Raw genomic sequence first — 12,039 nt, forward strand, 5'->3', positions numbered from 1 at the left:
GCAAGCAGGTACAGCAAATAACGAGGAAGACAAATGGAATGTTGGCCTTTATTGCTTGGGAGATGGAGTATAAAAGTAGGGAAATCTTGCTACATCTGTACAGGGCACTGGTGAGACCAGACCTAGAGGACTGCATGCAGTTTTGGTCTCCTTATTTAAGGAGGGTACTGCATTGAAGGCAGTTCAGGGAAGGTTCAATAGGTTGATTCCTGGGATGAAGTAGTTGCCTTATGAGGAAAGGTTGAGCAGGTTGGACATAAGCTTATTGAAATTTAGGAGAAAGAGAGATGATCATATTGAAACATGCTCTGAGGGAGCTTGGCAGGTTTGATGCTAAGACGATGTTTCCTCTTGTGGATGAATCTAGAACTAAGAGAGACAGTTTCAAAATAAGGGGTGTCCCATTTAAGACAGTGATGAGGAGGAACTTTTGGTCTCAGAGGGTTGTTACTCTTTGGATTCACTATCCTTGAGAGCAGAGGAGTCAGTGTCATTGAATATATTCAAAGTTGTGTTAGGCAGTTTTTGATTTACAAGGGAGTCAAGCGTTATGGGGGTAGGCAGGAAAGAGGAGTTAAAGCCATGATTGGATTAGCCATGACCTTATTGAATGGTGAAGCGGGCTTGAGGGGCCAAATGTCCTACTCCTGCTCTTATTTTTTATGCTCTTATGGCTAAAGGATTTTCGACTGGTTAAAAATACTGGTGCAAAAAAAATGCTTGGGTAGCAAAATTGCCAGCAAAAGTTCACCAGAGGTTGCAACAGCCTTATGGAGTGTGGGAAACATTGCAAAAGTTAAAAACCTCCAGAACAAGGTGTACATCTTGGGCAGCCGCCTGCTGAAAGAAGCCAAGTTCATAGCGGCATGACTTAAGGTTAACAGCATAAGAAATAAGAGCAGGAGTAGGCGTTACGGCACCTCACACCTACTCCTCTATTCAGTATGATCATGTATGAGGAAACATTTTGAAAAGTAAGTTCAAGAGATCCTCCTCATACCCCATGCCAAGGTATGCTCCAAACATCCCCAATGGCCTCTCATGCCCCCCATGCCAAGCTATGGCACTTCCATGGCAATTCACCTACTATGTACTACATAGAACTGATGAACCTTATGGTGACAGTAGGATGTGTAAAAAGAAAGCTTTAAAATAACAGCCATTTATTAATAATTTTTCACTTTCATAAAAAAAACTCATTTATACTACGGCCCAATAAAATTGTTAATCATTAGTATTCTAATGAATGCCTGGGCTCTCAAACAAGAATACATAATGATGCTTGGCCGAGAGCCCAGAAATATATTAACCTGTTGAAACACCTGAGCCCCAGGGTAAACAGTGCTTGCTTGGCAGCTTGGCCTGGTCTATGGTGCCAATTTCACAATGCTTATTTACACAAGTTTAAAGGGTTTCAAATACTTGTAGTTTCTGCTATTGATATTTTAAAGGGGCTGGATAATTGACATTTATTGGGTTGTATTAAAAAGGAGTTTATTTTGAGAAGGTGGAAAATTATCAATGAATGAATTTTTTAAAATTTTTTTACACATACACAGATATTTAAAAAAGAAAGTTAACAAAGTGAACGTTAGTTCTATAGAAAGTGAATCTGGGGAATTGATAATGGAAAATAAGGAGATGGCAAGTGAATTGAACAGATATTTTGCATTGGTCTTTACTATAGAGGGTACAAGTATCATCCCAGAAATAGCTGTAAATCAGGAAATGGAAGGGAGGGAGGAACTCAAAAGAATTACAATCACCAGGGAAATAAAAAAAAAATAAAAATCTATGGGCAGCATTTAAATCATCTATATTTTCAGGTGCCTGATTCTGATGCTTGAAAATTTTTTTCTGGTTTTTTGAAACTTCATTTGATGGTTTTCGGGTCTGCAGCTCCCGGAGGCAGCTTTCTGCCTTCAGGGAGCTTTCTCTCAGTGCTCTCCCATCCGATGACCTGAAGCAAATTGTAAAACTCCAATTCTTAGAATTCTGTTCCTGATTTGAAAGTGCAAGCAGAACTTTCCATGTTCTCAACCAGATGTGATTGCTTGCAGTTGCTGACTTGCTGTTCAATGAGTTCTAGCTCCCTCAGGTGCAATTTGGTTTCATCATTAACAAGTTCAACTTTGCAGGTCTCTCAGTTTGGAAATAAGACTATTTCTTAAAAGAAAGATTATGGGGGGATTCGTCCCAGATTTGCACAAAGTGCAGTGCAAAAAGTTGTTTTACTCGCCAGCCGCAATGGCGGGTTTTCGTGCCATATCGTCCCATTACCAGTGCATCCCTCCTCATTAATAATGTATTCAAGGGAATCACTCTGGATCACTGGCGGGTGGGCGGGCTTGGATTTGCCTGCCACACCATGATCTCAGCACTTACTTGCGCCGGACACCATATTTAAAGCACACCAGAGCACAGCCTACTTGATGCCTCTAGACTAGGACTGCTCCAGGTGACAGGTGCCCCAAAAGCAAAGAAGATGGCAGGCCCAAAATTTAATGATGCCTCTCTGGGGTGCCTGCTGGGTGCAATGAAAGGCCGCTGTGATGTCCTCTACCCTGGCTCTGGCTGCAGGAGGTCCACTAGAATCACTGACCCAGGTCAACTTGGTGGCAGACCCAAGGGGGAAACCATGAGGACAGCCCTGCAAATAGCACAGAAAGCAGCACAGGAAACATGAAACTCGATCCAGGATGAGCAACGACTTCTACCCTACCTCTTGCAGAATTGTTCCAGAACGTAGAGGTCTCCAGATAAGCTGAGCTATGGCAAAACTGGAGAAGGTGCTTCACTTGGGTCGGCTCATGTGAGCGAGAATAACAAAGACCAGGTTAGCACCCTGCTCTATGCTGTCAGTCATATCGCAGGCAATGTGCTGGCCAGCCAGGAAGTGAATGAGGAGACAGCCTCCTAAGAGGGTGTCATTGGAGCCTTTGGCTCCTACTTTAGTCTCCATCGGAACATCATAATAGAGAAGGCAAAACTTAATCGATGAAGCCAAAGGTCAGGTGAAGGAATTGATTCATTCATAAATGATCTCTACTATTTGGCTGACAATTGTCAGTATGAGCCATTAAAAGATGACTTGATAAGAGATAGAATAGTGGTCAGTGTTTTTGAGGAAACCATGCCGGCCTTCCTACAATCTCAGGGAGATTTGGCAGTAAGTAAATTTATACAACTGGCTAGGCAGGCCGAAGAATGAAGGAAAACCAAGTCTTTGTAAGGGGCGAGAAAGGGATTCCGCAGGAACAGCCCGATGAAGCCATTCAGTTTATTGGGGACAAAACTGAAAGCATATTGCAGCAGCGACCAGGGAAACACAAAGAAATGGCAACAACCTCTTTAAATATTGCCGCTGTAGTGGGAAGAAGGTCCACAGGCAAAGAACTACACAGTGCCATGGCTGTGGCAAATTTGATCATTTCAAAATACTATGGGCAGGACTTTTAGGTCAGTGTGTGGGCTTGATCGGTGGGAGCAGCCGGGGAATGGTCCACCACACCCGATCTGCCCCTGACCGCGATTCCATGCTGGCTGGTTAATTTACGGCCAGCCAGCTTGCAATGCGTGCTGAAATGCTCAGCACTGCTGGGGTGGGGGCGGAAGGAGGGCGGGTTCTGACATAAGCGCAGGCGTGGCGGAGCGTGGAATGAAAGCTCCCCGAAGGCAGAGAGCTGCCTCAGGGAGCTGAAGAATTTAAAACCAATAAGTGAAGATTTTAAAATCCGGGAAAAAATGTCCACGCATCAGAATCGGTCACCTGGATATATACACAATGAAAATTCTGTCTATGCATTTTTAGTTTTTTAATTTAATAATGGAAACCTCATCACACCCTTGGATTAGGTTTCATCAAAAATGCGAAGTCCACCTGGCAAATTTGCCCGTCCACCAACCGTAAGATTGGACGAACGACGAAAAATTGGGGACAATTGGAACTTTAATGGGCTTAATTGCCCTCTTAATTGTTGGTAAACGTGCATCTGACTTTTGTGTGTGCCTGTCGATTGAAATATCGCCTGAGCACAGGATAACGTTGGGAGGCTTGCCCAATATCATCACGTGCTATTTTATACTTGAGCACGTTGGGCATGCGCCTGCATGCTGAGCTAAAAATTCTGCCCTATTTTGTTCAAGAATGCTTGTGCTTGCAAAGCAGCAAGAAAAGTCTTTTCAAAGAAGCTCTATACAAGAAATCCAGGAACCACACAAAGAGAAAATCATCTTTCTAGATGGAAATTCAAGAATATAAAAGCCAACCACTAACACTGAAGTCAATGGGCTTCATACAAAATTTAAATTGGTACAGAAGCTGGAGTCTCAGTTTTATCTGATAGAGTTCAATGGCTGCAAAAAATTACTCTGCATCCTTCATCAGTCCAACTCCAAGGTCCAGGAGCAATCAAACTAAATATCAAAGGTCAGCTTGATGCAGCATTAAAATACGAAGAAAGAAAAATCTCTGAGACGCTACATGTCATTCAGAATCAAGGATCTCTTTGTTGAGCAGAAAAAACTTGCACAGGTCTGAACATAATCCTAAAAATAGGTGAAGTCAAAGCACAAGAAGATAAAACTTTCATTGAGGTAGTCGAGGCCTTCACAACCTTAAGCACTTAATACTTGCCAGCAACAGAGCAGAAGTTGCAAGAATTTTGAGCAGCTCAAGGATGACAGAATGTTTGCATGAATGTTTGAATGAGGCTGTACTTTGAATAATGTTGCCACATTAGCATCATAGATGACCTCTTGGTCTATAATGAGCAATAGGTGATACTACAAGCTCTCCACCTGGAAATTCCCCAGAAGGTTCACCAAGTACATCTTGGTATTACCAAGTGTTGGGCCAGAGCATAACAGTCCATATGGAGGTATTTCATGATCTATCGAAGGCATGGTCTCCAACTGCATCATCAGCATCAATCACATATAGGAGCAGAAAGAGCCACTTCTGCCCTCCTCTTTCCCAACCAGGCCATGGGAACACCCTGGAATGGACCAACTGAATCCAAAGGGTTATTATTGTGGGTTATTATTGTGGTTCACTATTGTGAAGTGCAGAAACTACATGGCCTTACCATTGAAGCCGTTATAACCTCTCTGAAAAGGGTGTTTTCTATACACGGCATTCCAAACATTGTTGTCTCTGACAATGGGCCACAATTTGCAAAGAAGTGTTTCCAATCCTTTGCAGCATCATATGGATTTGTCACAAGTTCACTGAAGCGCCCTCAGGCTAAAGGAAAGGCTGAAAAAGGGGTAAATACCATAAAAGGCTTACCGAGACAAAATGAGAACTTTGAGATAGCTCTGTTCAGTTATCAGTCTACACCATTGTAAAGGGTTAACTCTAACACTAGTCTAATATTGGCTGCTGAGCATGTGCGTAAGGAGCTACATCATCATGATGTCACTCAGAGAGAGATGAGTGAGGAGAACCTAAGAGTGGAGCTGTAGCTCTATCCTGAAGTTCTATAATCTTTTATATGGTTAGTTATGTAAATAATAGTATTTTTAAAGAAAGATCTTTGCCTCTAGCCATGATCTCTTACTAGAGTAAGACACCCAGCATTTGCCAAGACAACCCAACAATACCAGACCAGCTAGGGGAAGCATCCTTTCTGTCTCTACCCTGCCTAGTCCCTTAAGAATTTGTAAGTTTTAATGAGATCACTTCTTATTCTTCTAAACTCTAGAGAATACAGGCGCAGTCTCCTCAATCCCTCCTCATAGTACAGTCCCACAATCCCAGGAATTAGTCTGGTGAACCTCCACTGCACTCCCTATATGGAAAGGATATGCTTCCTTAGGTAAGGGAACCAAAACTGTATGGAATGCTCCAAGAGCAGGCTAACCAATGTTCTATACAACTGAAGCAAGACATCTTTACTTCTGTACTCAAATTCTCTTGTGATAACTGCCAACATGCCCTTTACCTTCCTAATTGCTTGCTGCACCTGCATGTTAGCTTTCACTGACTTATGAACAAAGACACCCAAGTCCCTTTGGACATCAACATTTCCCAACCTCTCACAATTTAAGAAATACTCCACACCTCCATTTTTCCTATCAAAGGGGATAACCTCATACTTATCCACATTATATTCCTGCTGCCATGTTCTTGCCCACTCACCACATCTATTAAAATCCCCAAGAAGCCTCTTTGTATCATCTTCACAACACACATTCCAACTTATTTTTGTGTCACTAGCAAATTTGGAAATATTACATTTGGTCCCCACATCAAAATTATTGATTTAGATTGTGAACAGCTGGGGCCCAAATACTGATCCTTTTTCCTTTTTATTCATTCACAGGATGTGGGCTTCATTGGCTGGGCCAGCATCTATTGACCATCCATAATTGCCCTTGAGAAGATGTTGGTGAGTTGCCTTCTTGAACCGCTACAGTCCATGTGATGTAGGTACACCCACAGTGCTATTAGGGACGGAGTTCCAGGATTTTGACCCAGCGACAGTGAAGGAATGGTGATATATTTCCAAGTCAGGGTGGTGACTGACTTGGAGGGGAACTTCCAGATAGTGGTGTTCCCATCTATCTGCTGCCCTTGTCCTTCTAGATGGTAGCAGTCATGGGTTTGGAAGGTGCTATCTAAGGAGCCTTGGTGAGTTCCTGCAGTGCTTCTTAAGATGGTACACACTGCTGCTGCTGTGCATCAGTGGTGGAGGGAGTGAATGTTTGTGAATGTGGTGCCAATCAAGCGGACTGCTTTGTCCTGGATGATGTCAAGCTTCTTGTGCATTGTGGAAGCTGCACACATCTAGGCAACTGGAGAGTATTCCATCATGCTCCTGACTTGTGCCTTGTAGATGGTGGACAGGCTTGGGGGGTCAGGAGATGAGTTACTCATTGCAGGATTCCTAGCTTCTGATCTGCTCTTGTACTAATAGTATTTGTATGGCTAGTTCAGTTCAGTTTCTGGTTAATGGTAAATCCCAGGATGTTGATAGTGGGGGATTCAGTGATGGTAATGCCATTGAACATCAAGGGGCGATGGTTAGGTTCTCTCCTGTTGGAGATGGTCAATGCCTGGCAGTTGTGTGACGTGAATGTTACTTGCCACTTGTCAGCACGAGCCTGGATATTGCCCAGGTCTTGCTGCATTTGGACATGGACTGCTTCAGTATTGAAGAGTCGCAAATGGTGATGAACATTGTGCAATCATCGAAGAATATCCCCATTTCTGACCTTCTGATGGAAGAAAGGTCATTGATGAAGCAGCTGAGGATGGTTGGGCCAAGGACACTACCCCGAGGAACTCCTGCAGAGATGTTCTGGAACTGAGATGACTGCCCTTCAACAACCACAACCATCTTCCTTTGTGCTAGGTATGACTCCAGTGGAGAGCTTTCTCTCTGATTCCCATTGACTCCAGTTTTGTTCGGGCTCCTTTATGCCACACTTGGTCAAATGTGGCCTTGATGTCGAGGGTAGTCACTCTCACGTCACCTTTTTTGTCCATGTTTGAACCAAGGCTGTAATGAGGTCAGGAGCTGAGTGGCCCTGGCAGAACCTTGTGGTAACCCACTCATCACAGCCTGCCAACCTGTGAATGATCTGTTTATTCCTACTCCCTGTTTTCTTTTCGTTAACCAATCCTCAATCCATTCAAGCATATTACCCCCTATCCCATGTGCTCCAATTTTGTTTATTAATCTCCTGTATGGGATTTTATTGAAAGCCTTCTGAAAATCCAAATACAACTCATCCACTGGCTCCATTATTCTGCTAGTAACATCCTCAAAAAACTCCAAATGATTTATCAAACATGATTTCCCTTTCATAAATCCCAATCAGATCATTATTTTCTAAGTGTCCAGTTATCACATCCTTTATAATATTCTAGTATTTTTCCTACTACTGATGTTAGGCTAACATGTCTTTAGTTCCTTGTTTTCTCTCTCCATCCTTTCTTAAATAGTGGGGATACATGTGCTAACTTCCAATCTTAAGGCCCCATTCCGGCATCTATAGAATTTTGAAAGATGACCACCAGTGTATTCATTATATCTATTGCCACCTCTTTCAACACTCTGGGGTGTAGATCATCAGGTCCTGGGGATTTATCAACTTTAAGTTTCATTAACTTCTCCAGTATTACTTTTTCATGAAGACTAATTTCCTTCTGTTCCTCATTCTGGCTAATCCCTTGATTCTCTATTATTTCTGGGAAGTTTTTGTATCTTCCTCCATGAAGACAGACACAAAGTAATTATTTAGCTTCTCTGCCATTTCCCTATTCCCTATTATAAATTCTCCTGTCTCTGTCTGTAATGGACTCACATTTGTCTTTGCTAATCTTTTCCTTTTTGCATACCTATAGAAGCTTTTACAGTCCATTTTTACATTTCTTGCTAGATTACATTCATATTTTATTCTCTCTTCCTTATCAGTTTCTTGGTCCTCCTTTGCTGAATTCTAAAATGCTCCCAATCCTCAGGCTTACTGTTTTTTTGGCAACTTTATAAGCCTCGTGCTTTGATCTAATCCAATCTTTTACTTCTCTAGTTGGTTCCTCAACATACTGCTCTAGAAAACCATCTCATACACATTCCAGGAAATTGTCCTTCAGAGCATTTGTACTCATTGGATTTACCCAGTCTAAATGTAGATTGAAGTCACCCATGATTACCTTGTTATATGCCCCTCTAACTTGCTGAATTATACCATGCCCTACATTACCACTACCATTTGGTGGCCTATAAACAACTCCTACCAATGTTTGCTGCCCCTTGCTATTTATTAGCTCCACCCAGACAGATTCCCCATCTTGTTCTTCCAATCTAAGATCCTCTCTCACTAATGTACAGATCTCATCCCTTATTATCAGTGCTACCCATCTCCTTTTCCTTTTCGCCTGCCCTTCCTAAATGTTGAATATCCTTGAATATTCAGTTTCTAGCCTTGGTCACCCTGCACCATGTCTCCATAGTGGCAATTAGATCATATCAGTTTACTTCTATTTGTGCCATCCATTCACCTAATTTGTTGTGAATGCTGCATGCATTCAGATACAGTGTCTAATTTTGCTGTTTTAGCATTATTCCATATTTGACTCTATTAGATGCTGGCATTTGTTTCCGTTGCCTTTCACTTTCATTTACTGCATTGCTACTTCCCATTACCAGCTTTGCTTTTCCTCTGAATTCCTTCTCAGGATCCCACCCCACCCTGGCAAGCTAGTTTACACTCTCACCAACAGCACTAGCAAATCTCACCACAGCAACATTAGTCCTGGTCTTGCTAAGGCATAACCCATCTTGCTGTACAGGTCCCAACTGCCCCAGAACCGGTCACAATGCCCCTGAAATCTAAAACCTTCCCTCCTACATCATGTCTCCAGCCATGTGTTCATTCATTCAATACTCCAATTTATACACTCACTATCATGTGGCAATGGGAGTAATCCTTAGAGGTCCTGCTTTTCAGCTTATTCCTAGCTCCCTAAAATTTGCTTTCAGGACCTCATCCCTCTCTTTACCTATGACATTGGTTCCACTTTAGACCACAACCTCTGGCTGTTCACCCTCCCCCAAAAGAATGTCCTGCAGCTGCTCAGTGACATCCTTGACACTGGCACCAGGGAGGCAACACACCATCCTGGAGTGATATCTACACCTGCAGAAATGCCTGTCTGTTCCCCTAACTATTAAATCTCCTACCACTATTGCTCTTCTACTGTTCTTCCTCCCTACCTGTGCAGCTGAGTCACCCAGGGTGCCACAAACTTAGCTCTTGCTACAATCCTCTGAGAAAACATTGCCCTCAGCAGTATCCAAAATGGAAATGGTTAGCAAGCGAGATGGACTCAGGGGACTCCTGCCTTACCTACCTGGTAGTCCTAGACCCTCTGGCAGTCACTTATTCCCTCTCTGCCTGCATGCGCCTAGCCTGCAATGTAACCACCTCCTTAAACATACTATCCACATAGCTCTCAGCTTCACTGATACACCATAGTGACTCTGGCCATTGCTTGAGTTCCAAAACCTGGAGCGCAAGTTTCTGCAGCCGGTGACACATCCTGCACGTGTCCGTCCAGGCTACCTGAAGTGAGTACAACTCCCCACATGCCACAGGATGCACATTCTACATGGCTGAGCTGCCTTCCCATACATTAAGCTTAATTTTGTATTATTTACTATAAACTGGAGATTAGAAAGTAGAATTATTCTGCTTTCCTTCCTCACCAATTAGCTCCTTTTCCTGTGCCTGTAAGGTAGGTACCTAAGGGTCAGGTAAAACATTTACATTTTCTATAATCCAGTTATTTACACACCTCTCCAAAAAGGAGTGAATTAATCTAGCTAGTTGTACACAGACCTTTACAGTAGGTACTCATCAGCCAATCAACCACAACTTTGCTGTGATGTCATTCTTCCTTCAAACTCAGCATGTGCCAATCCAAGTAGCTGACAGGTGTGCATCTCTGACTCCCAGATCAGTGTAGGCCTCGAGCCTCAGCCCCAATTTATATGCTCCTACTCTGGGCTGTTTCCATGCAGATCCACTGCTTCTAGAGCACCCAGGTAAGTGCTCGCTTCTGTCCGTACAGGCTGCAAGAACCTTGAAACAATTCATAATTGACTATTTCTTTTTCCCGTGCTATGTAGCAATGACAGGAACCTTTTGTGCTATTCAGGCCTGCAACTTGGTGGGTAACTTAGAGGTGGTAATATTCTTAGATAAAAGCAAAAAACTGCGGATGCTGGAAATCCAAAACAAAAACAAAAATACCTGGAAAAACTCAGCAGGTTGGACAGAGAAGGGACACTGTTAACGTTTTGAGTCCATATGACTCTTCAACAGAACTAAAGAAAAATAGAAAAGAGGTGAAATATAAGCTGGTTTAAGGGGGGGGTGGGGGTGGTGGGACAGGTCGACCTGGATAGAGGGCCAGTGATGGAGATTGGTGGAGATAACCAAAAGATGTCATAGACAAAAGGACAAAGAAGTGTTGAAGGTGGTGATATTATCTAAGGAATGTGATAATAGGCGATTTTAAGGGTAGAAAGCAGGACAAGCAAGGTACAGATAGCCCTAGTGGGGGTGGGGTGGGAGGAAGGGATCAAAATAGGCTAAAAGCAAGAGATAAAACAATGGATGGAAATATTCTTGTTCTTCTTATTGGTAGAGGTATGGTGTTATTGAATTGCTACAGACATATATTGTTTTAGTTTTAATTTAAGAATAAAATTTTCTTCTAGCTTAAGCCTTAAAAAATGTATCCTACAGATTTATTATCTGTCTTTAATTTTAAAGAAGGGATGCAGTCATTATGTCTATTTGGCTACTTATATAGCCAGTGCAAACTGATCCCTCATTAGACAGTCACATCTGTTCCATATACAAGACAGAACAATTTAAAAAATAGTTAAAGACTTCCTAAATTTTGTGATGCTTTTTGTCCAGCCAGAAATCAGCATTATTGAGAAGAAAATTAGTGAGAAAATTAAGCAAAAATATATATTTTTTAAATCAGCCAAGAGCCTACTTAACACTTGCAAAAGCATGTTATGTAAGAAATGAAAACAGAAGTATAGAAAGTTTGGAAAAATGGTGGACTTAACACAACAAATCCTTTTGCTGCATTATGTACATAAACTTGCCGTACCTAGGCTTTGAATGTAAACTATGAATGGATACAGGAGTACAGACAAAAGGGATTCAGGGTAACAAACAAAATGTTTAAACTGAGCTCAAAGGAGTTCATGCATGCAGGAGGCAAGGTATTAAAGATTTATAGGCTACAGTTTTTATGTAGTCCACAGCATGCACCACAAAGTTTGTAAATTGTCACTTCAAAGAACCACCATTGCTCAGTGCCTACCTAAAGAACATAAAAGGATGTTTGTCTAACTTCACAGGTTTACAATAATGGCAGGAGGCATGCTATATTATTTACTATGGTAAATAATTATGGTTTTCCAACTAAAAGCTGGTTGGTTTCGTTCAATTATAGAATGATCTAGTTAATAAACCCCTGAGTTCATTTCTTCTTCTTTTGTGCTA

Source organism: Carcharodon carcharias, chromosome 7 (genome assembly GCF_017639515.1).
Source record: "Carcharodon carcharias isolate sCarCar2 chromosome 7, sCarCar2.pri, whole genome shotgun sequence".
Taxonomy (NCBI): Eukaryota; Metazoa; Chordata; class Chondrichthyes; order Lamniformes; family Lamnidae; genus Carcharodon; species Carcharodon carcharias.